We start from the raw sequence: 25,030 nt of genomic DNA, 5'->3' as shown, positions 1-25,030 counted from the left end.
CTTTCCTGTTACTAGCCAAAATAGCTTTTGTTACATTTCTAACAGTTGACAGTTGGCTATGAAAAACATCTAGGATCACAATTTACCTCAGAAAAGAATGTTTTACCTCAAAACCACAGCTAGTGTAGAATGTTTACCTCAAAACCACAGTTAGTGCAGAACGTTTACCTCAAAACCACAGTGGTAGCTGGAATTTTCCAGAGCCTGCCTCAGTAAATTAACTCTTATTCAGAAGTATAGAAAACAGGTGTTATTCAAGTTCATAAGCAAACTACATCTATCATAGGTAAAGCCCATCTTTAATAAACATGGTTCAATGACCTTTTCTTACCAACACTTCAGCAAATAGCATATTCATTTTGCTAGATGGGAGAAAGAGACAAATAATAATAATGTGTTTTAAAACTTTTTCTCTTAACATTTCCCCCCTCAAAACACTTTTATTTGTCTTTTTATTTCAGCAATATATAGTAAAAACTAAGTTTTTCTTTGCATACATTACTTCATTTGCAAGACAAACTTTTAAACTTCAAACATTTACAAAAGTCACATTTCAATGCATTCACTTTCACCAGTCTGTTGCAACTGCTGGTACATCGTCTTCGTAACAGCAGTATCAACCAGTCTTTGTAGAAGACCTCTGATACAGGGTATACAACAGCAACCGCATACCACCACGATAGCCACAGCGACTCGGACGGACACCAGGAAACTGCTGATGAGATGACTCCATTTTCCAAACCACGCTCGTAGAAAGTCTGTAAAGGGATTATTTACCCCAGAGTTCTCTGCCAATTCTTCAGATAACATCTCCAAACCTTTCAAAGCTCGAGTGATGCTGCCATCAGGGGCAGTGTTATTCGGAATATATGTACAACAGAAAGTCCCAAACATCTTGCAAACTCCTCCTTCTTTGGCCAGGAGCATATCCAATGCAATTCGATTCTGCCATGCCACCTGCGAAGTGGCCTCCAGTTGTTCAGCAATACCTTTTAATGCATCTTTGGTATAGTTCACAAAACGCTGCTGGTTATAGTAAATGTAGTCAATCCAGTCCATATTCTTATTGGGTTGAATCCAGACAAAGATGGATGCAAAAAGTACAGTTTTGTACCTACCATAAATGTAGATGTCCGATAGGAATGCATCTGCAGTCTTTACAAATGGGTTGTCCTGTCGTCAGGCAGCCCTTCGGTCGGCCGGATTCCAAAGTCTGGGTCTGGCTTCGGCTGGTGTCGCACTTCACCCGACGTCATTGCGGCAGTTCTTCGGGTATAAAGGCATCAGCCGATGCCATTTTCCTCAGTGTTTCTTGCCCCAGATGCCAGGTGCCCTCTTGGATGGCTAAATTTGGATAAATGCCAAAGTTTCCAAATAGTAGACAGCAACACACAAAATAAGCATGTATGTACATATATACAAACAAATACACCATAATAGATCCCCCCCAAGCTAGCTGAAGGTTGGCAAATACCCTAGGAGTACCTCAGAGGGGAAGGAGGGAGGGTAATCCTGACTATGCATTCCTATCGGACATCTACATTTATGGTAGGTACAAAACTGTACTATGTCCTTCAAGGATGCATCTGCAGTCTTTACAAATGGGTAGAATACCATAGCTAAGCTAGGGGAGGAGGAAATGAGTAGAGATTATGGTGTAGTTAGGATCCCTTGCAAAACAGCAGTGGCAAAACCAGCTCGGGATCTAGAGTATAAAGGTAAATTAGAATGCTTGGCAAATGTATGCACGGAGGTCCAAGTAGCAGCCTCTATAATGTCCTTGGTAGCCACTCCTCGTAAGAAAGCTGTAGTAGTGGCTGTAGCCCTTGTGGAGTGAGGCCTGATGTTCTCTGGAGTTTTCTTTCCATGGTAGGAGTAACAAAATCTAATGCAATTTCCTATCCATTTGGAGATTGTCTGTTTTGAAATTGGTTTTCCTTCCTTTCCTGTTGCATATGCTACCAGAAGCTGGTCAGTTTTTCTATTGGTTTTTGTCCTGTCCAGGTAGTAGCGTAATTGTCTATGTACATCCAAGGTATGTAGTAGCCTTTCTCCCCTGTTCTGTGGGTTGGGGAAGAATGTAGGAAGGTGGATAGCCTGATTTAAAGAGACTCTGGATACCACCTTAGGCATAAATGTAGGATTTGTTCTCATGGACACTATCTTGATGGAAGATCAGGAAGGGTTGCACTGCCATCAATGCCTGTAGTTCAGAGACCCTTCTTGCTGAAGTTATTGCCAGCAGGAATGCAGTCTTCCAGGATAAGTATTGTAATTCTGCTGTTGCTGCTGGTTCGAAAGGGGGAAGTGTCAATTTTTCTAGCACAAAGTTCAAGTCCCATGCTGGCAATGGAGGTTTTCTGGGAGGTTTCACATTTTTAATTCCTCTCAGAAACTGTCTGAGCAGAGGATGCGAGAAGACAGGAGGATCCAAGCTGTATTCTGCAGAAATAGCTGAGGCATGTATCTTGATGGAAGAGTAGGACAGGCCTGTATGGAAGAGCTCTGCCAAGTACTCCAGGATGTTGGCTATGTTCACCAGTGTCACATCTTGCCCCTTTGCAGTACTCCAAATGAGATATCTTTTCCATTTTGCTGCATAATTCTTTCTTGTTGAAGGTCTACGAGCCTCCAGGATTATGTCCTTAACCCTTTGGGATAAATTTGGGTTAACTGTTGTCATGTAATGTTCCAGGCAGTTAGCTGCAGAGTTTTCAGGTTTGGATGCAGGATGTTGTAGCTGTTCTGTGTTAACAGTAATGGGATCAGGGGCAGTGTCCATCTTTGTTCCCGGGACATGCTCCTCAGCAATGGATACCAATGTTGTCTTGGCCAGTCTGGAGCTATCAGAATGATCCTCGGACGTTCCTCTTTGATCTTCAGAAGCACCTTGTGCATCAAAGGAAGTGGTGGGAATGCGTCAGGCTTTTCCAACTGAAAGATAGGGAGTCCACCTTCCAAGCAAGTGGGTGGTACGTCCTTGTGCAGAATTTCTTTAGCTGGTGATTGAGTGGGGATGCAAACAAGTCTATTTGTGGTAATCCCCATTCTCTTGTGATGGTTTTGAAGATGCCCGGATGCAGCATCCATTCGTGGGCATCTGTTGTAGTTCTGCTTGATATGTCTGCTAGTATGTTTTCCTTCCCTGGTACATAAATTGCTTGTAACTGAATGTTGTAGCTCAGAGCCACATCCCATAGGTCCAGTGCCAGCCGGCATAGAGGATATGAGTGCGTGCCTCCCTGTTTGTTGATGTACCACATAACTGTGGTGTTGTCTGTCCTTATCATCAACTGACCTTCTTGGAGAAAAGGTCTGAATGCCTGGATTGCCAATTTTACTGCCATCATTTCCTTTAGATTTATGTGCAGATGCAGCTGGTCTTGAGTCCATAGGCCTTGAATGCACTTGTCCAGCATGTGTGCCCCCCAACCGAGGTCTGAGGCATCTGTCGTGATGGTTTGTCTTGGTTGACTTTTGCAGAAGGGCAATCCTGAGTTTGATTGGCATGCCTGAGCCCACCATAGGAACTCTTTCTTCAGGCAGGGAATCATTGGAATTTTGGTTTCTAGGCTGTGCTTGTGTTGAGACCACAAATTCTTTAGGTACCATTGTAGCTTTCTCATATGCAGCCTGGCATGAGGGACCAGTATTATGCAGGATGCCATGAAGCCTAGAGCTTGCAGCACTTTTCTTGCAGTTAGATGGTTCTGCTTTGTTAATGCCAAGAAGTAGAGAGGAAGCTGCTCTTTCTTTTCTGCAGTTAAGGATGCCATTTGTTTTGATGTGTCCAGTTCTGCACCCAGAAAGGTTATTCTTTGGGATGGAATCAGCCTTGACTTCTTTATATTGACTGTATATCCCAGGGCTTGCAGCAGGTAAATGACTCTTTGTAGGTCTTCTGTTAGTTTGATTTTGTTGTCCGCTTGTATCAGGCAGTCGTCCAGGTAGGGATAGATTTGAATCCCTTCAAGTCTGCAATGAGCGATTACTGATGCCAGGCATTTCGTGAACACTCTGGGCGCAGTAGATAAGCCAAAGGGCAATGCTGAGAATTGATAATGCTCTGATCCTGCAAGAAATCTGAGGTGTCTTCTGCAAATTGGTCTTATGGGGACGTGCAGGTATGCCTCCTTGAGATCTAGAGTTACCAGCCAAGACTCCTTGCCCAGCATGGGAAGAAGCTGCTGTAGGGTCAGCATTTTGAATTTTGGAACAATGAGGAATGTGTTTAAAGCGGACAGGTCTAGAATAGGCCTCCATTTGTTTTCTTTTCTTGGTACCAGGAAGAGTCTGGAGTAAAATCCCTTTCCTTGCTCCAAAGATGGTACCTTTTCCACAGCTCTCATTCTTAATAATTGAGATATTTGCTTTAGAGCTTCTGTCCTTTGAGTAGGTGGCAGATTTGGCATTCCTCTCTTTCTTGGTAGAGTATGGAAATGGAACCTGTAACCTTGGTCTATAATTTGTAAAATCCATTTTTCTCTTGTGATGCAATGCCAGTTCTTTGAAAATAAGGCTAGCTTTCCGCCTAAGGGTGCTTCCAGTTGTTCCCTGGTAGGCGGTGCCACCGCCAAGTCACTGTGATTGAGTTGTTGTAGTGGTGGTGGCTGCATCCGTGCCTCGCTGGTTGTTACCTTGCCACTGGCATCCCCTGTAGGCACCTCTGGTTTGGTTTCTGCCTCTTGAGTGCCTATTCCTGCCTCTTTGTGCCCTAGAGGAGTCCGGAAAGGACCAATTCTTGGAGGGCCAGTTCCTGCTAAACCTTGGAGGTTGAACTTGTAAGAAATCTTTCACTGTTTGTACAGATTTTGCCTTCTCTTCCATCTTTTTTAGTACCTGCTGCGCAGGGGAACCAAATAAATTGACCTTGTCCATAGGTGCATCCAAAAGCTTCGATTTGACATGGTCTGGTAGTGCCTGTTCTTTCAGCCAAGCATGTCTCCTGATAACTGTGCCAGTCATGGCGGATCTAAAGGAAGCCTCCAGTGCATCATAGCCACATTTTAAAGAATGGTTACTAACCTGCTGTATGTTATGTACCATTTCTTGAACATATTTCTTATCTAAAGATTCTTCAGAGGACAGCTTTTTAGTCAACTGGTCAAGCATAAACTCTTGATATTGAATCATATGAAATTGGCAGTTCAAAGCTCTAGCTGACAAAGTAGCAGAGGTGTAAACATTTTGCACCATCTCTCTAAGGACCTGGATTCCCTTTCAGACGGCACGGGGTTTTTAGTAGAAGTAGCTGCTACAGCTTTAGGACCCTGGGAGATAGTCTCTGGATCTGCAAAAGGAGCCTTATATAAATGGTGATGAGTGTCCGGGACCCTGTAGAACCTATCGGGCTTAGCAGGAGCCGGAGGTAATGAATCAGGAGCAGTGCAAGCATCATTAAATGCATCATCAACAACAGAAAGCACTGGAGGTATAGCTAAAGGCCTATGCTGTGGCAAATGTAGAAAGGTCCTAAGCCTTTTTCTGGAGTCTGAGAAATTTTGGCCCTGCCACTGAAATTGTTCCCTCATGGCATGCAAGGTTTCCCCAAAGGAAAATTCCTCAGGAGGAGAGGCTGAAGGGATGGACTCCTCAGCATCAGAGTCTTCGTAAGGAGAAAAAGCAGCCTCAGGAGGGTCTGTATGTTCTGAGTCATCAGAGGAATCATCTGTGGATACTGGCTCAGGGGGCTCTGCTCTAGGCCTCTTTTCTGGAGGAGGGAGAGAGGCCCTGTCTGGATGAGGCTGGGCTCCACAAATTAAGGAGATGAGATCCTCAGCCAAAGTAAGCATATGGGAGCTGGAGGGGGGCTTGGCAGGCACCGTTTTTGATGCTTTGGCTGCTTTAGCCCTGGCAAAGGCCTTAATAGACATAGCTGCAGGAGGCCTAGCAGCTCCACGTGCAGGAGTTGAAATATCCAGGGGAATGGTGTCTGATAAATCCTGTGAAACCGCAACAGAAGGTTGGATTTCAGAAGCCGTTTCTACCAGGTTAGAAGAGGGCTCGGTAGAAGGCATGATTTCGGCTGAAGAAAGAACCGCTTGCTCGGTTTCGGCCGAAACCGAGACACTTGCGGTTTGCTTAACCGCGGTTTCGGCCGAAACCGCGGACCGCGAGTGTCGGTCCTTTTCTTTGCGTTTTTTGGTAATTTGCGTAGTCGGAGGATCCGACGGCATAATATAAGCAAAATCGGAGCCGAAAATCTGTTCAGCAAACTCCGACCGACGTCTAAGCGTCCGTCGGTTAAAAGAGGTACAGGCTAGACAAGCTGCTACGTCGTGGTCTGGGCCTAAACAATGTATGCAATAGGAGTGGAAATCTTTATGATGTATTTGTTTCCCACAAGATAAACAGTAATTCACTTTCTCTGACATCGGCTGAGGCAAGAAAGAGTCCCCAACGGGGTACTTAGCTTTTTAGAAGTCTTCGAAGTAATATTCGGTAGTAGTAATCTCTGGATCTGACCGACCGGCACTTGCGAACAGCTTCTGCTTCGGGCGCCACGCGGCAAGAAAGACTGAGGAAAATGGCGTCGGCTGATGCCTTTATACCCGAAGAACTGCCGCAATGACGTCGGGTGAAGTGCGACACCAGCCGAAGCCAGACCCAGACTTTGGAATCCGGCCGACCGAAGGGCTGCCTGATGACAGGACAACCCATTTGTAAAGACTGCAGATGCATCCTTGAAGGACATCCAGCTGCTATTTGGTTTACTGCTTTGTATTCATCAGGCACGCCTCTTGGTACGCCATTGTTATCGATGTAGACACTGCTATCTAAGGATTGCTTCGGTGCCTCTCTTTTTCTCTTATTCAACCACCTCGGCTTTATTTCAGGTTCTCTTACGAAATTGCTTGCTGGAACTGGGAAAATGTAGAATGGCAGAATTAACTTTGCAAGTGCACAAGTTCCTTTCCAGGGAATCGTAAGCCTTGATCGGAGTTTGCTGTCTCCACATAACCACCATACGTCTGCTAAACTGTGAGTTTGGTTCTCCAGAAATGGATTTTCATTGCCATTCACAGTAATATTGCAATAGTTCTGTCCCATATTGCCATAATTCTTTCCTGTGCCATCTCTGGAAATGCACATATACGAACCTGGATAGGAAATCGCTGTAGGCGGTTTCTCAACTTTGCTTATGACTGGAAAACGCTGAGTTTCATCTTTGCATTTATCTTCAGTTTTGTTGAAGAATAACTTTAACAGACATGTCATATTACCTTCAGCTTGCATCAATGGGACTGTCGCTAATTGCTGTTTACCTTCAGCACAAGAAGCATAGTTCTCACGTTGTACTTCTCGGGTACTATATCTAACCCAAGATAACCATTCATTATGGTGTACAAATCCCGTCTCGAGTAACAATTGTTGTTCTTCTGTGAAGGCAAAATCTGCTTTACTTGTAGCATTCTTAAGGCTTTGTACTTTAAGTTGGAAAGTCCCCAAAGGATCAGTTCCAACTGGAAGAGACCCTCCGATTCCATATACTCCTGAATCACTTTCTTGTGGCGACACAATGGTTATAGTAATTACTTCGGTACCTTGGAAATGAGCAATTTTTATTCTTTGTTGCCTGCTTTTATCTTTCTCTGGTATCACTGCACCACTTGTTTCCCATCCGTTCACATTTGTTGACCACCAAACATTTGACCAGGACGCACAGTCTCTATTGCACAAGTATTTTGCAAGAGTCAGGAAATCATTATTGTTCCATTTAGCACAGTCCAAAATTCCTTCACAAAGTTTCACCTTAAACACAGTAGTAACACCTGTTTGCGCTTGCAGCACCACCATTCCTTTTTCTCTCACAACTGCTCCTTCTCGTATGGACATATTTACTTTCGCCACCAAAATCATCATCACGTAACAGTTCAAGTACCAGTTGAACATGGCCATTCTTCCTTTGTAGTCAGACTTTGCATGGTAGAAGGAAAAGTCTTAAGTTTTTTTACAGTGGGTGATATGAATCCACAAAGTCCTCTCTGCGATCTTTACAGCCGTAGGTGTCAAGATAAGTACTTCATATGGGCCTTCCCACCTGGGGGATGGCCAGTTCTTTCTCTTCACAATTTGGATCCACACCCAGTCCCCGGGTGCCACGCTTAACAAGGTTTCACTTCTGGAATCTGCAAAGGAGTCATTGGTTACAAGAGACTTGACATTTAGCAGCTTCTTCATATAATCCGCCAGATCCTCACCCCCCTCACGTTCCGCTGGCAACAATCCTTGCCACTGCGGGACGTAATATCGTCTCCCAAACAAAAGTTCAAATGGTGTAAGTCCTTTGTAGGAGGGTGAGATTCGCATGTACAAGAGTGCCAATGGAAGGCACGCAGTCCAGGATCTATGCGTTTCTGCCATCAGTTTGCGGAGTTTACTCTTCAGGACACCATTGTGTCTCTCCACCAGTCCAGCTGACTGTGGATGGTAAGCACAATGGTACTTGAGATCAATTTGAAACACTTGACCCAACTTTTGCACAATCTGGTTTACAAAATGAGACCCATTATCACTTTAAATGCGTCTTGGTAAACCAAATCGGGGAATTATTTCTGTTGTTAAAAGCTTAGCTACTGTGTGTGCATCAGGATGCTTTACTGGAAAAGCTTCTACCCACTTAGAAAAAGCATCAATTATGACTAGACAAAACTTTTTTTCCTCTGAAGGTGTCAACTCAAAGTCCATACAGAGTGTGTGGAATGGATATGGAGGGGTAGGGAATGCCTGCTGAGATTTCATAACTCCCCCCTGAGCATGATACTTTGCACATAATAAACAAGATAAACAGAACTGCTTTGCATAAGTTGAAAATCCTTTACACCAAAACACCTTAGACACTATTTGAACGATTGTCTGTACTCCTACATGGGCAGGTCCATGGCTAACCAATGCAGCATACCTAAAAAGGTTTGAGGGTAATACTTTTGCCATCTGATGCCCTATACAACCCATCCTGTTGGGTGATACCATATTTTACCCAACGACATTTTTCTTTCTGTGTTGTCAATGTTTGCATTACTTTTAGTGTCTCTAAGTCTAAGAGGTGTCCGGGCTCTAAATCACTGTCATGTAAAAGCAAATCATTTTCTTGAGCTGCCTTTTTTGCAGCCATATCAGCAAAAGCATTCCCCCTGGAGACAGGATCTTTTTTGTTAGTATGTGTGGAACATTTACATATCGCTATCTGAAGTGGTAATTGCACTGCATCTAATAACTGTAAAATTAAATCTCTGTGATTTATTGGTTTGCCTGTCGCTGTAACCATTCCCCTATTCTTCCATTGTTGAGCGAAAACATGTACAGTGGAGAAAGCATATTGACTATCTGTATAAATTGTCACTTTTTTACCCTCCCCTAAGGTACAAGCTCGAGTCAAAGCCACTAACTCAGCTGCTTGGGCAGAATAAATATTTGACAATCCTTTTGCTTCCAAAACTTCAGTTTCTGTGGTGACAGCATACCCTACTAGTGTTTTTCCTACAGAGTCCTTCTTTGCTGATCCGTCTACAAACAAAACAAGATCAGACTCTACCAACGGAATATCCGTTAAATCTGGTCGGGGAAGTACTTTGTCATGAATGCTCTCTAAACAAATGTGTGGAGTACCTTCTTCTGGAGTCGGCAAAAGTGTCGCCGGGTTAAGAGTAGTACATCTTTCTATGGTTATATGTGGCTGTGTCAGCAGCACTGTCATACATGACAAATGTCGACTAGGAGATAAAAAGGTTATCTTATCTTGCAAAAGTATAGTAGCTACTGAATGTGGAACTCGCAATTTTAATGGGTGAAACAAAACTAATGATGCTGAGGCTTGCACTGCCATGGCGGCTGCCACTACAGCTTGAACACAATGCGGCAATGCCCTTGCAACAGGATCTAATCTGGAGGAATAAAAAGCTATTGGTCTCTGTTTCTCCCATGTACTTGTACCAGAACCGAAGTCATATATCCTCCCTTACAATCAACCATTTGTACAAACTGCTTAGAATAGTTTGGAAAACCCAAAACAGAGGATCCTGCTATCAATTGCTTAATTCTATTAAATGCTTGTATTGCCTTATCTGTCCACTGTATATTACTTTTAGTTGCCATGGGAGTGTCATAGATCAGTGTGGTCAATGGCCCTACTTCTTCAGCATAATTAGGAATCCAACTTCTACAAAAATTAGTCACACCTAAAAACGACATCATTTCCTGATTAGTCGTAGGCATAGGTGCTTCAAGAATTGCTTGTTTTCTTTTATTTTCCAATTGTCTACCTTCCTGCGAGATTAAATAACCCAAGTACTTTACTTGTGCTTTCCACAATTATAACTTCTCTTTATTTACTTTATGTCCTTGCTCAGCTAAAAAACTAAGAAGGGCTAGGGTATCCTTTTTACAACTTTCCTGCGTGGGTGAGGCCAATAAAATACCATCTACATACAACAGGATATGGCTTCCCTCTGGGGGAACAAACCGAGCTAAATTCGCAGTCATTTCTTGTGCGAATATTGTTGGACTCTCACAATAACCCTGTGGCAATCTGGTGTATGTGTATCTTTTACCTTGGAAAGTGAATGCAAACCAAAATCTACTCTCCTTGTGTAGTGGTATGGAGAAAAAAGCTTTGCTTATATATATATGACAGAAAAATATCTGTGCTGAGGTAGTAAATCATTAAGTAATGTATAGGGGTCAGGGACCACCGGTGCTCTTGGGATCACAGCTGAATTAACTGCTTGTAAATCCTGAACCAACCTCCATGACCCATCCAGTTTCTTTACAGGAAACAACAGAGTATTGCAGGGTGAATCTGGGCATTCAACAAGAATTCCTACCTGTTTTAGCTGTTCAATAACTGGCTTAATTCCCTCCTCCGCTTGCTTACTTAGTGGATATTGGTGCTTACGAGGTCTAAAACCTGACTTTGCAGTTATACAAACTTCACCTGCTGTTTTCATTAATCCTACATCTCCTTTACCTTTTGACCATAAATCTACAGGCAAGGCACTTAATGCACTATCTTCCTCTTGAGTTAGAAGGATTTGTCATGCCATTTCTGTTTTGTCATCCCTGAGGTGCACGCTTAGTCGTGCCCAAGTCACCCAATTTAATCTTTGTACCTGGATCTGTTGATCTTTCAACTGACTTTCAGACATTGTGTTCCAAATCGTTACCTTTTTCGTCAAATCTACCCAATGTGTCCCCATTGCTTTAGTAACTGAGATATGTGGGCTATAACTTGAGCGACATAAAGAACTCATTTCCTTAGTCAAAGTACAGGTTACTACTGTATTACCTTGCATATCCCAAAACATATCATTCAAAATTATCCTTGCACACTTGTGCTTAAAGAATTCTTTTTCAAATTCTTTATCCGGACCAGGGGCCTTATAGAACATTGTACAATGTAAGTGCGCCGCAACCTGTGGTGACCCGCTCCTAGATTTACTTAGAGCTAGATTGATCAACTCTGTATCAACCCTCCCCGGGCCATCTGAAATCAAGTCTAGGCTATACCAGTAAAACAAGCCTTGTACTCCCTGTACTACTAAGCCATCCGCTAACCTTTTTGCCTCAATACCTTTAGGTGTGGGAACTGCCGCTATTCCAAACACATGCATCAAATCTCTTCTCAGCAAATTAACTGGACAAACTTTTGATATAATTACCCTACACCTAACAGTTTGGTTTGTTTGCGGATCTGTGAACAGTAGAGGATGAGACGGTGGTTCCTTATAAATTTTCCCGTTTGCCGCTTTTACAAGAACAAACTCATCTGTTTCGCAGTTTGGAGGCGGAACTGCTGGACCCAAAAGTGTACGTGATGCACCTGAATCACATAAAAACTCCACTTTCTGTCCCTCAACCAAAAACTCTATCATGGGTTTCTGATCTAGATGCATAGCAATACCCAAATTTGCCAGGTTTATGACTTCACAGTCACAATCCCGCCCTTCCATTAGAGTGTTCTGACATTCATCGTAGAGTGTCTGCCTCTTCACTATCCCCATAATGAAGATGGCGCCTTTCTTTACTATCATATAGTCATGCCGAGCCCTTGTTCGTAAGCTGTGGGGGATGTTGCCACTCTTCACAGTCGGCAGCGAAATGCCCACGTCTACCGCATTTAAAACATTCTCCACGTTTTAACCTTTCCCTATAGGCTGAATGTCCACCCGGTTCATTTAACGTGTCCCATTGCGGGCCCCCACGTTTTTTTACGCCACCACGGTGCCCTTGCCCCCTTTGGTCCTGTAGTAAGAATATTCCACCATTATCCCCTACTGCCAACACTTGTACTTTCTTTTTTAGATTAAAATGTCGCTCAGCATGCCGTGCATATTCAAACAAAGGTTGCAGTCTACATGTTCTGTGATCTACCATGTGCTTAGTAATAAAACTACTTATTGGAGCCTTACAACCTTTAAGAAAAGCATTTTTCAATTGCTGTTCATACGGACTATCATTAGTCTGATCCTGCGGAATCATCATTCCACAATGGTTATTGAACACTTCTGTCAGTCTTACAATATAATGATCCACAGATTCATCATCATTTTGAATGCACTGATTTATTACTGTCCAATCTGCTCTTGGACGCCACTTATCAGAAATTCTCTTTAACAGATCAGTGACTCGTGTGTCTAACACCCCAGAATTATGCTTTAATGTAGTGCCGTCATCTGCCTTACATGTCCAAGTACCACAAACTAAGTGCCAATCTGGACCTAAGATTTGTCGCACTACATGTTCTACTTCTAAACCAATTAGATGATAACTTAAACGCATACCAACAATGTCCTCAGAAAACTTTTGAAAATTAACCTTGGGATGAGGAATACCATCCGTAGCTCGTTTTATATCCTCTCTAGCCCAGGGACGATAAACTAAAATAGTTGGTTCTTGTCCAACATCTCCTACTTGTAGGTTTGCAACTTGTATTAAGGGAAGAGCTTCTGAATGGTCAGAAAGTTTAATAGCCCAACGTCCTTGCCCTGCTGGTCCTGACCTTAACTGCATAGGTTGGTCTACCTGTTGCAAAGCAACCTTAGGCACTACGGGAATTTGTGGGTAAATTGGAGGGGTCACAACATTTCCTTGAGCAGCTAATAACCCACCCTGCTGTACAGATCCCACATCTTCAGACTGATATTGAGGAGGTTCCCCCGGTATGGCAGCAGCAATTTCACCATATGGTGGGGCGGTTGCCTGCCTTTGTACTGCACAAACTGTATGCTCATCCTCCTTATCTAAAAATAAAGCTACTTTTCCACTTGGCACCAGTGATCCCTTTTGATTTATTTTCTCTTTTTCCTGACACTGTTTTTCTTTTATAGCTCGTTTATTTGCTTCTTCAAACCATTTTTGTGCTTGGGGAAATCCCAATTGTCTTTGCTTTTTAGCTCTAGTTCCTGCATCTCTTTTCAAATCTCTAACCAGTTTTGCACAGGCATTCTTATTCAGTGTACCATCAAAATCATATTTCAACTTCCACTTCTTCAAAAATTTAACATTATTTTTGTTTAAACTTTTCATATACTTAGCATCAACATTTAAGCAGGCATCACTCTCACACTTGCAGTAACTTGAACCCATGTTTTCCTAGATTTCTTATTTGAGGACTGCATCAAAATTATTTTTACAGGGCTTATTACAAAATGGGGCTATCTTAACGGGGATCCTAACAAAATAACAAGTAATCCTAACAAAATAATCTTAACAATTATTCCTACCCACCCTTGACTAAAAATAAAACCCCTGTCGACAAGGTTAAATTAAATTAAAAAAAAATTGTTTTTCATCCTACCTGAACCAGATGAGACTCCGTTTCCCCTTTTGGTTCGGAAACCGTCCCTCAGATAGGGATCAGGGAGTGGCCGGCCTCTTTCCAACGACAAATCAGTCAGAGGGCTTTCCGTCGAGGGAATCTTAAGATAAGAAACCCTCACCTGCGCAGGTTTTTTCGGTCTCTCTGTCGGTCTGATCCGTATCTTCGTAGAGGTTTCCGGTCCGAAGGACCAAAATGTCAGAAGAAAAAATTCAAGCGAGTCACATCTGTTTCAGGTGATGAAAAAAGTACAGTTGTGTACACTTACCATAAATGTAGATGTTAGAGTGTCTTCAATGTTGCAGTCATGACTGTAGGGTTCTCCCCTGCCGGCAGGCAGTCCTCGGTCGGCCAAAATCCCAAAGTCTGGGTCCGGCGTCGGCTGTTCAGCCATGCTCCCTGACGTCAGAGCGCCAGGAGTACAAAGCTGACAGCCGACGCCATGTTCTCCAGTTTTTCTTGCCCCAGATGTCAGAAGTTCCAAAATGAGTAAGGACCCATACCCTTTGAAAATAGACCTCAGAAGAAGGGTAAAAAAAGGAACCACACAAAAGAAAAAATAAGAGGGGACAGGAGGGAGGGAAACCCATACTGCAACAATGAAGACACTCTAACATCTACATTTATGGTAAGTGTACACAACTGTACTATGTTCATCATTTATGGTAAGTGTACACAACTGTACTATGTTCATCGTGTTTCACTGTTGCAGTCATGACTGTAGGATAGAATCCCAAAGCAGAGAGAAAGGGAGGTGGTCAAAGTAGAGGGGGCGGCTATAAGACCCTGCAAGACTGCAGAAGCAAAGCCTGCCCTAGACTTAGTAAAGAGGTAGATTGTAGTGCTTGGAAAATGTATGCACTGAACTACAAGTTGCAGCTTCCAAAATGTCTTTGGTAGGAACTCCCCTGAGGAAGGCAGCTGAAGTGGCAGCAGCTCTGGTAGAGTGAGTCCTTATACTCCCTGGGATTTGCTTTCCATGGTGTGAATAGCAAAATCTGATTCTATGAGCAATCCATTTAGAAATGGTCTGTTTTGAAATGGCTTTACCTTGGGAACTTGAAGCATAAGAAACAAACAATTGCTCTGATTTCCTGATGTCCTTGGCTCTGTCCATGTAAAAACGTAGTTGTCTGTGTACATCCAAGGAATGTAGGATCCTTTCCCCTTTATTTTGAGGAGTGGGGAAAAAAGTTGGCAAGTGAAGTGTTTGATTTAAAGCCACTTTGGAAACCACCTTAGGCATGAAAGTAGGATTAGTCCTTAAAGACACCCTGTCTTGATGAAAAATAATATAAGGTTCCACAGCCATAAGAGCTTGCAACTCTGAAACCCTCCTGGCAGTGGTCAGAGCTAACAGGATGGCTGTCTTCCAAGATAAAAACTTGATGTCAGATGAGGCAGCAGGCTCAAAAGGAGGTAAGGTGAGCTTTTCCAAAACATAGTTGAGATCCCAAGCAGGAATGGGAGGAGATCTAGGGGGACTTAAGTTCTTAGCTCCTCTGAGAAATTGTCTCATGAGCTGGTGGGAAAAGATAGGAGGGTCTGTATTATAATGAGCAGAAATAGCAGAGGCATGTATCTTTATGGAAGAGAAAGAGAGACCCTTATGTAAGAGGTCTGACAGGTAAAGTAAAATCTGAGGAATGTTAGGAATAAGAGGATCAGAATCATGAGCCTGCATCCAGGAACAAAATCTTTTCCATTTTCCTGCATAAGATTTTCTAGTGCTAGGACGTCTGGCTTCTAAAATGACATCCATAACCTGCTTGGGTAGGAGAGAATGAATCAAAGATCCTGGATTAACCAGGCCGCCAGGCTGAGAGTCTAGACATGGGAGTGTAGAATCTGACCCTGGTGTTGGGACAGAAGGTTCGGAATCTGTGGTAAAACCCAGGGGGGCTCTAGACAAAGGTTTTTCAGTGTTGGGTACCAAAACTGTCGAGGCCAATTTGGGGCCAGCAAGATTATCATCTTGGGCTTGTCCTGCTTGATCTTTAGTAATACCCGTGGAAGAAGAGGAAGAGGCGGAAAGGCATATCCCGAGAGGTTTCTCCAACTGAAAGATACAGCATCCACTTTCCAAGCTTGATCGTGGAAAGTCCTGGTGCAAAAAATTTGTAGTTGATGATTGAGGTGGGATGCAAAGAGGTCTATGTGAGGACATCCCCAGACTGCTGTAATCATCTTGAATATTTCGGTGTCCAACATCCATTTGTGTGGATCCGAAAGGTTTCTGCTCAGACCGTCTGCCAAGAAGTTTTGCTTCCCTGGTAGAAACTGTGCTTGAAGGTCCAGATTGTAAACTAGAGCTGTGCTCTAAAGATCCATGGCTAGTCTGCAAAGGGGGTAGGAATGAGATCCCCCTTGCTTGTTTATGTACCACATAACTGTGGTGTTGTCTGTCCGTATCAGTAGTTGTCCTGGTTGTAGAAGATTCCTGAAGGCCAATAGAGCTTTCTGAACGGCTAACATTTCCTTTAAATTGATATGCAGGTGTTTCTGATCCTTTGTCCAAAGGCCCTGCAGACAGTTGCCCCGAAAATGGGCTCCCCATGCATAATCTGAGGCGTCCGTGGTTAGTATCCGAGTGGCAGGTGGCAGACAGAAGGGTTTTCCTTTGTTTAGAGTACATGCCTTGGACCACCAAAGGAATTTCTTTTGAAGACAAGGCAGGACAGAGATCAGTATGTCTAGACTGTGGCAATGCTGAGACCATACACTTTTTAGGTACCACTGTATTTTCCTCATATGTAGTCTTGCATATGGTACGAGATGGATGCAGGAGGCCATGTAACCCAAAGCCTGCAGGAATCTCCTTGCAGATAGCTGAGTTAAAGTTGCCAGAGTTGAAGCCAGCTGTAATTGTTTTTCGTATGTCAAAAATGCCATCTGGGTTGTTGTGTTTAGAGAAGCGCCCAGAAAAATTATCTGTTGTGAGGGTGTCAAATTTGACTTTATGTTTACAGTGAATCCCAGGAACTTGAGAAGATTCTGAACAAATGGTAGAAGCTGGAGTAAGACATCCTTGCTGTCTGCCTGAATAAGACGGTCGTCCAGATAAGGGTAAATTTGAATTCCCTTGAGTCTGCAATAAGCTACTACTGGAGCCAGGCACTTGGTGAAGACCCTGGGCGCAGTAGACAATCCAAAGGGCAGCGCAGAGAATTGGTAGTGTCTCGATCCTGCCTTGAACCCGAGGTATTTTCTGCGTTCCTGTCTGATGGGAATGTGTAAATATGCTTCTTTTAAATCCAAAGTTACCATCCATGCATTTTTGGTCAGCATTGGCAGTAGCTGCTGTAGAGTAAGCATATTGAATTTTGGTATCTCTAGAAAAGTGTTCAAGACTGACAGATCCAGAATGGGTCTCCATGAATTTTGCTTCCTGGGGACTAGAAAGAGCCTTGAGTAAAAACATTGTCCCATCTCTGAAAGTGGAACTAGTTCTATGGTTTTCATAGCCAAGAGAGCTTCCACCTGGTTTAATGCCTCTGACCATTGATGTTTTGGAAGATCTGGCCATCCGCTTGGCCTTGTTGGGGTATGAAAATGGAATTTGTAACCTCTTGAAACCACATCCAGAACCCACTTGTCTTGGGTTATATGAGCCCAATTTAGGTAAAAAAGAGAGAGTTTTCCTCCGACAGGGGCTTCCAGGCAAGAAGTTCCTGCAGCCCAACAGAGGGAGTCAAAGAGTTTGTTTTCTATGAGCTTGCGACCTGTCTTCTCCTCCCCTAGGGGTGGAAGCAGTCCACTGTCTTGGTCTATAAGAGGCTTGCGTTTGAGGCCTACCTCGGGGGCATCTATATCTACCCCTCTGAGGCCTGTCTGAATTGGGAAAGGACCAATTTGTTGTAGGCCAATTCCTGCTAAATCTGGGTGGCTGTACTTGTAAGAAATCTTTAACTGTTTGCATGGACTTAGCCTTGACCTCCATCTTTTTAATCACCTCTTCAGCATAATGTTTTATTTGGATCTAAAGCTGAACAGGAGCATCCAATAATTTAGCCTTTACCTGATCTGGCAAATTTTGTTCCTTTAACCATGCATGCCTTCTAATTACTGTGCCAGAGGCAGCAGCCCTACAAGAAGCATCCAAGGCATCAAATCCACAGTGTAAACCATGTTTCCCAACTTGTTCAGTGGCATTCAATAAGTCATGTAGTTCCTTATCATCTGCACAGGCGGAAATGGAAGAAAGCTTTTGCTTTAAAACAGACAGGAGAAATTGCTGGTATTTCAGCATATGAAACAGACAGTTTAAAGCCCTAATAGATAAAGTAGCAGAAGTGTACACTTTTTTGCCCCATCTTTCTAAAGATCTGGAATCCTTCTCAGTGGAATGGGGTTTTTAGCAGAAGCGGCCTTAACGCCCTTAGGACCCTGAGAAATGGTTTCAGGGTCAGCAGTAGGGTTCTTGAATAAAAACTAGTGAGAATCAGGAACCCTATAGTATCTGTCTGGCTTAACAGGAGCTGGAGGAAGAGAGTCAGGAGTTAAGTTAGCCTCCGAAAAAGCATCATCCACAATATCCAAAATAGGAGGAATAGCCAGAGGCCTATGCTGGGGAAGAAGAAGAAAATCCCTTAGTCTCTTCTTAGATTCAGAGTACTCCTGTCCTTCCTAGTGGAAATGTTCCCTCATTTCATGCAAAGTTTCCCCAAAAGAGAAATCCTCAGGGGGAGAAGCTGAAGGAATGGATTCTTCAGCATCAGAATCCTCATAAGGAGGGAAAGAATATTCCTGGTCAGAAGAAGAAGAAACAGAAGCCTGATCAGAGGAGTCATAATAAACTTCCTGCCTTGGCCTTTTATCTGGAGGGGGATGTGAACCCCTAATCATAGTAAGTAAGTCCTCCTCCATTTTAAGTAACTGTTTCTGAGACTTGGGAACCGGATCAGAAGAGGCCTGGGTTGCAGTCTTTGATTTGGAAGGAGTCTTTGCCTTTGTCTTTGCCTTTATAAGACGTTGAGTAGGCCTGAAAACCCCTTCGGAAGCCGGTACCTGCACAGCGGCTCCGGACCCATCCGAAGGAGTATTGTCCGAAGGTCCAACTGAAATATTCAAAGGCCTAGTTGGCTCCTCGTGGGAGTCCATTTCGGCTATCTGTTCCAAAATGGCCGACGACAGGGGCTGCAAAAGTGCCTCACTGACGACGGCCGAACCTGAAGCTGGCTCTGCTTGTGCGATATCGTCTGATTTGGACCTCGGAGGCCTGTCTTCGTCCTTGCGTCGTTTGTGAACTCCGGTAGCCGGGACTGTATCCGACGACATTTTGTAATTAAAACGCCTACCGAAGTAATGAAAAGCAAAATAGTACCTTCGTTTAATAGTACGTTGATTGAATCTAGCACAAAACCGGCAACTAGCTACGTCGTGGTCAGGGCCTAAGCAAGGAATACAGTAAGAATGAAAATCCTTATGAGGTATTTGCTTCCCACATGAAATACAATTATTAACTTTTTCTGACATTGGACTGGAGCAAGAAAAAAGTTTCCCCAACGGGGTACTTAGCTTTGAGTAGGAGAAGAAAGTCTTCGGACTGAAGTTTGATTAGAAAAAATTGTCAGGAGACAGCCGACCGGCACTTGCGAACTGCTATCACCGCACGGCAAGAAAGACTGGAGAACATGGCGTCGGCTGTCAGCTTTGTACTCCTGGTGCTCTGACGTCAGGGAGCATGGCTGAACAGCTGACGCCGGACCCAGACTTTGGGATTCTGGCCGACCGCAGGGGAGAACCCTAGAGTCATGACCGCAACAGTGAAACATGATGAACATCTTCTTTACTTGCAGCTAACCAGATTACAGCAGCATGTTGGCCAAGATGATCTCAATCTGATCAGCTTGGTTACTGACATCAACTTTTATACTTTCCTGTTACTAGCCAAAATAGCTTTTGTTACATTTCTAACAGTTGACAGTTGGCTATGAAAAACATCTAGGATCACAATTTACCTCAGAAAAGAATGTTTTACCTCAAAACCACAGCTAGTGTAGAATGTTTACCTCAAAACCACAGTTAGTGTAGAACGTTTACCTCAAAACCACAGTGGTAGCTGGAATTTTCCAGAGCCTGCCTCAGTAAATTAACTCTTATTCAGAAGTATAGAAAACAGGTGTTATTCAAGTTCATAAGCAAACTACATCTATCATAGGTAAACCCCATCTTTAATAAACATGGTTCAATGACCTTTTCTTACCAACACTTCAGCAAATGGCATATTCATTTTGCTAGATGGGAGAAAGAGACAAATAATAATAATGTGTTTTAAAACTTTTTCTCTTAATATTCTTAAGGTGCAGGCCCTAGGGAGGTATAGGGAGGTAAAATTCAGTACTAGCTGTTCCGTGTCAAATTCCTACTCCAGCCCCCCCCCCCCTCCCCCAGCTTCACAGCATGCCTACTTCCTCCTGAGCATCATCTTTTCTGAAATGCTCAGTGAAAGGAGAAGAATCATAAACGAGAAAGAATAAATAATAGTGAAGTATTAAAAACAAAAGGCACTACTGACAAAAGGTTTACACATGCCAAATTAAATGCAATCACAGTAAGAAGCACACATATTCCATGAGCTATTAAAGAAACAGGTTTGCTTTGTGTTCAGCTGTTTTAAGTCCTATGAGAGATCTCAGCAAAGGTGAAAAAAGGACATACAAAATCAAAGGCATCTGTGGCCTATCCACTGCAGAGCACTGAACACAAAGTCAAGGTAAAATGCCTCAAGTGAGATTTCAAACACTATCTTGCCCAAAGAATGATGTGAAGGTATTGTTGGAAACCCAGTGGATTCCACATATTTTATCAGTCCTGTCTTAGTTAAAATTCATATTGCAGCATTATACCGAAAATTACTTGGTAGAATATTGCAGTGTTTGACTAACTGCAGCTTGATATGCTTTACCAGATTTGCCTATCTGCCACTGAGCAAAGCATTTAACCAGATGGTGCTCCTGGGCAGAGTCTGAAGAGATCCCTTTGAATCTACTCCACCAGCTTAACAAACAAAAAGAAGCAAACACATAAATAAATGAATGGATGTGGTCCACTCACTTATACTGAATGCATGAAATGTGCATTTTTGCAGAGATCAGCAGTCAGTAGAATAAAGGAATTGGGGAATTGCTCCTTTTCTCCACTATTGTGCAGTCTTGGAGATGGTATATACCAAGTAACAGGGGTGTGGGTATGTAGGAGCTTTAGTTTGCAACATCTAAGGGTTTTGCTGAGTTTGTCAAAACTCTGTGAATTCAATGCTTTGTGTTTCAATGCATCAGTGTTCAATGTAATGTTACTCATACTACTGATATAGATCCATTGCAGTGTGAAAGAAAAATATCCACATTTTCTAAACAATAAATCAGTCTGCTAGATACGTACTAAAAAAAAAAAAATTGGTACAGTGTTTCTCCAGAGTGAGTGACTGTGAGAAGTGGGGAAAAAAACACAGCACTCAAGAAATGCAAAAAAATAAAGGGTACTTACATATTATCGCAACCAGATTTTCCCCGGTTGCGAAATGCGCATACCACCACAGAAAGGAGTACATGAAGCAATTGAAACTGTCTTTGTAAATGTGTAGAAGTGCCCTAAAACTTTACATTTACTGTAAAGTGGTGTTCAGAGTGTGTTTTGCTGGGGAATAACTTCAGATTACCTTCGGGAACAGAGACAGTGGAGAAAACCATCTTCCTGTTTTGTTTGCGTGCATTACACAGGCACGCTACACTTTTCATGGCAGCTATCATACTATTGTTGGTTTCATTTTGAACCTGCAGAAGAAATTCTTCAGAGAAGTAAAACACAGACACTGAGAAATTGTTTAATCCACACTTGCTTACTTTTAACCATTATTGTATTTACAAATTGTTAAAAAAATAAATGTCACTAAAACCATCACTACTATGTCTGCGTTTGCCTTCTCCGAAGGATTCCTTCCACACAGTGAATGCAATCCTTCCATCACACCTACAGCAGGCATGACAATGCAAGCATGCAAAAAACAGGAAGAGGGCTTTCTCCACTGTTTTTGTTCCCGAAGGTAATCCAGAATTATTCCCCAGCAATACACACTCTGAATGCCACTTTACACTGTTTCATTGCCTCGTTTCTACCGAAATAAGCAACAGTCGCAACCGCGAAAATCTGGTTGCGATAATATGCAAGTACCAAATAAAGTAACTGGAAAAGTGTAAACAAAGGCAGAAAAGCATGGTTAATAAAATGAGAAAATGTGCCAGTAACCCTTCGCAGTATTCAAAATACTGTCTTTTACAAGGTCTGAGAATGGCATGCAATATACTTTTCTGTGACTAATTTTTAAAATTTCTGAATGTGAGTGCTATAAACTGTGTTACTTATTGTGTTTAGACGCTGAAGACTGCATAACAATCTGTGTAGAAAGGTTTTCTGCTCCTCTGCTAACAGTATTTGTAGCTCCGAAGTAGACTTAAGTACTGCTGCTTTGCATTTTAATTTCTGCTCTGGAAAGCCCTCAAAGATGAATGTATCACGTTCTCTAGAAACAACTTTATTAAAACCTCCACAGCAGTAAAACATAGCTTTATATGGACTCATTGCACTTCTCTGTTTGTTTACAGTTAGTTTCCAAACTGGCTGCAAGTTTCAAATTTACAAACCAGACAGTACAAAATAGTAAAACTCATAATCAGTATGTAGAACAGCTAGCAATGAGCAATCATAATTACAATTATGGGAAAAAGATAAAAGCTTACCAATCCCCGAAATTGAGAAAATAAGTTCTGTTGGATAGCTATCTAAATGAATTCCCAATACTTGTTTTCATGTTTTCTCTGCTTTTTAAGCCTTCTACTGCTATTTTTAGGGCATATAGCCAACTTAATAGTCTAAATGCATCTGCTTTTAATGGTGGGTCTCTAAACTTTCATTTCTTAGTAATCACTTTTTTGTTTGTTTTTATGTAGCATTCAACAAGCACCCTTTCAGTCTTACTGAAGCCTAAGCAAAGATAAATGAAGATCAAAACTAAATGGAGGATTTAAATTCACTCTTCCCATCCATTACTTATCAAAACAGTTCTTAATATCAATCTTGAAATCAGGCTGTTGCAACATCAGAAAATGTGGTTCAACTTTCTGAAAATAACACCCATCAGGTTAAATCAGAACTGGTAAATATTTTCACAAGCCAGTAGTGATATAAAAAAAATTATGAATGCACAGCCTTCTATAGAACCTATGCCTCACTTCAGCCAACATTAAACTGTTGGTAGAATCTACACAGCTATATATCTAGCTTCCAGGATCTCCTTAATTTATTTTTTTCATTAATATGAATACTTACAGCTATCTAAGTTATTCATTTAGTTTCTGGAGTCTTACCCATTGCCCGTTATCCACCAGACCCATTGTGAGGGGGTCTTTTTTTTTTTTTTTCTTCTACTGCGGGCCATCTCAACTAACAATACATCCAAAGGCTGACAGTGTTTAATGTGATCAATTAGAAGTCTGCAAGTCTTTTTAAACTGCTCACCTGACAGTAGCTGTTTAATTACAGTTGTTTCTACTGTACCAATTGTGGACCCCTTTTCAATGATCTGTTTGTATCATCTGCCTATCCCTCCCCCCACCACTGTCTTTATAAGCCTACAAGGCTTAATTCATGTAGCCATCCCATAGTCTGAGTTTTTACAAATCATTTATTTTTCAACCAGATCAATGTATTTCACACATTACTGAAAAAAAGGAGATAATTTCCCATTATAACATTACACGCATCCATAAACTACATTTTAAATTGTGCATAATATCATGTTCTATAAAATAAAATAAAAAAATTCTTAGGCCCTCTCATTTCACTGTTCACCACCAGATCTGGGACACCACACCTAAGCATGCCAATGGCAATAAGGAAGACCAATCTGTCATAAGTTGGTTAGTTTTTCCTCAACAGAGAGGTGGATTTTTTAATCATTCTTTCTCCCACCTGAGCACATGGACAGCTGCTCATAACAGACAACATTACACTACAGTTGAGATTATTATGAAGTCGTATGACATACAGAAAGAGGTTAAATGGCAGCAGAATAACCAAGTGGATTAGGTACTAATGAAGAGTTTTTGGAGGGCAATGTTAAACCTTAGAGAATGGGCAATAAGTAGATTCCACCCTGACTGGAGAAAGAATGTTCTACAGCAGGGTGTTAATATACAAGTAATGCCCTCAGAAAAACAAGACTGCCACTTCACGGCAGCATAACAAGCTGCCGTGGAGCTTGGACAGAAAAAAAATAATGTTTACCATTATTTTACACTCGCTAAGCGGCGCTTCTGCTGTTTAGCAAGTGTAAAATGTCAAAAAAAAAAAAAAAAAAAGGAAATTAAAACAAAAGTGTGTGTGCATGAATGTGAGTGAAAGCGAGATCAATTGAGCCATTATTTTATGCTCACTAAGCAAAATTTTTACTGTTTAGCGAGAGTAAAAAAATAAATAAAACCAATAAAAGTATGTGCGCCTGAATGTATGTGTATTAGTATGTATGTTTCTGTCTGCATGTGTGAGTGCTTGTGTGTTTGGGCGGGGTATGGGTGCAACAGAGAGAGAGAATAGTGCGATCGATCGAGCCGGTAGTTTATACTCACTAAGCAGCAGAGGGTGCGAGTGTGTGTGTGTCTGCCTGCATAAGAGAGCTCAACCATTGGCAGCAGTAGTAAAAAGGTCTGCATAACTCTCGACCTTTCAGCTAAAGAAATCTAGATAAATAAAATAAAGGGGAACAAAGGCTTAACAACAGGAAAAGATTGTAATTATTGTTCTTATAAAAGTTGCTTAAATAACCATATTTATGTTAGAATAAATTTTCTAAACAAGGTGCAGGTCAAACTCAAATCAATGTCCTTATTTAGTGACATCAATCTCTAATAACTGGCAACAAACCAAATGTTTTAGGAGTAAGGTACCCCAAAAAATATAAAAATACCTGATATTTTTAGTTATATTTAGGATGTAAAATTGCTTCTTCCAGCACCATTAACATTCACTACTGCAAGTCTGAAACATTAAGTGAAGGAACCATTTTAAAATCAAAAATATAATAAAATATATATAGTACTTAAAAAAGTAAAAACAATTTTACAGAGATCCCATTCTCTAAGCGCAGTAATTCCCTCCAGGTGTGTGTTACTGTGTAACACCCTTCCCGGGTTGTTAATTACACAGTAACACACACCC

The 25,030-nt window shown here is 42.1% G+C and overlaps 1 protein-coding gene across 1 annotated transcript in view; it reads right to left on the bottom strand.

Annotated features, from left to right (window-relative positions):
• Nucleotides 1-25,030, bottom strand: part of LOC122808176 (arf-GAP with coiled-coil, ANK repeat and PH domain-containing protein 3-like) — a 211,946-nt gene that overhangs the window by 112,359 nt on the left and 74,557 nt on the right. The gene's annotated exons all lie outside the window — the stretch shown is intronic.

Source organism: Protopterus annectens, chromosome 8.part0, assembly GCF_019279795.1.
Source record: "Protopterus annectens isolate FY-2018-M chromosome 8.part0, PAN1.0, whole genome shotgun sequence".
NCBI classification, from domain to species: Eukaryota; Metazoa; Chordata; order Ceratodontiformes; family Protopteridae; genus Protopterus; species Protopterus annectens.
This window is presented reverse-complemented; position numbering and strand designations above follow the sequence as displayed.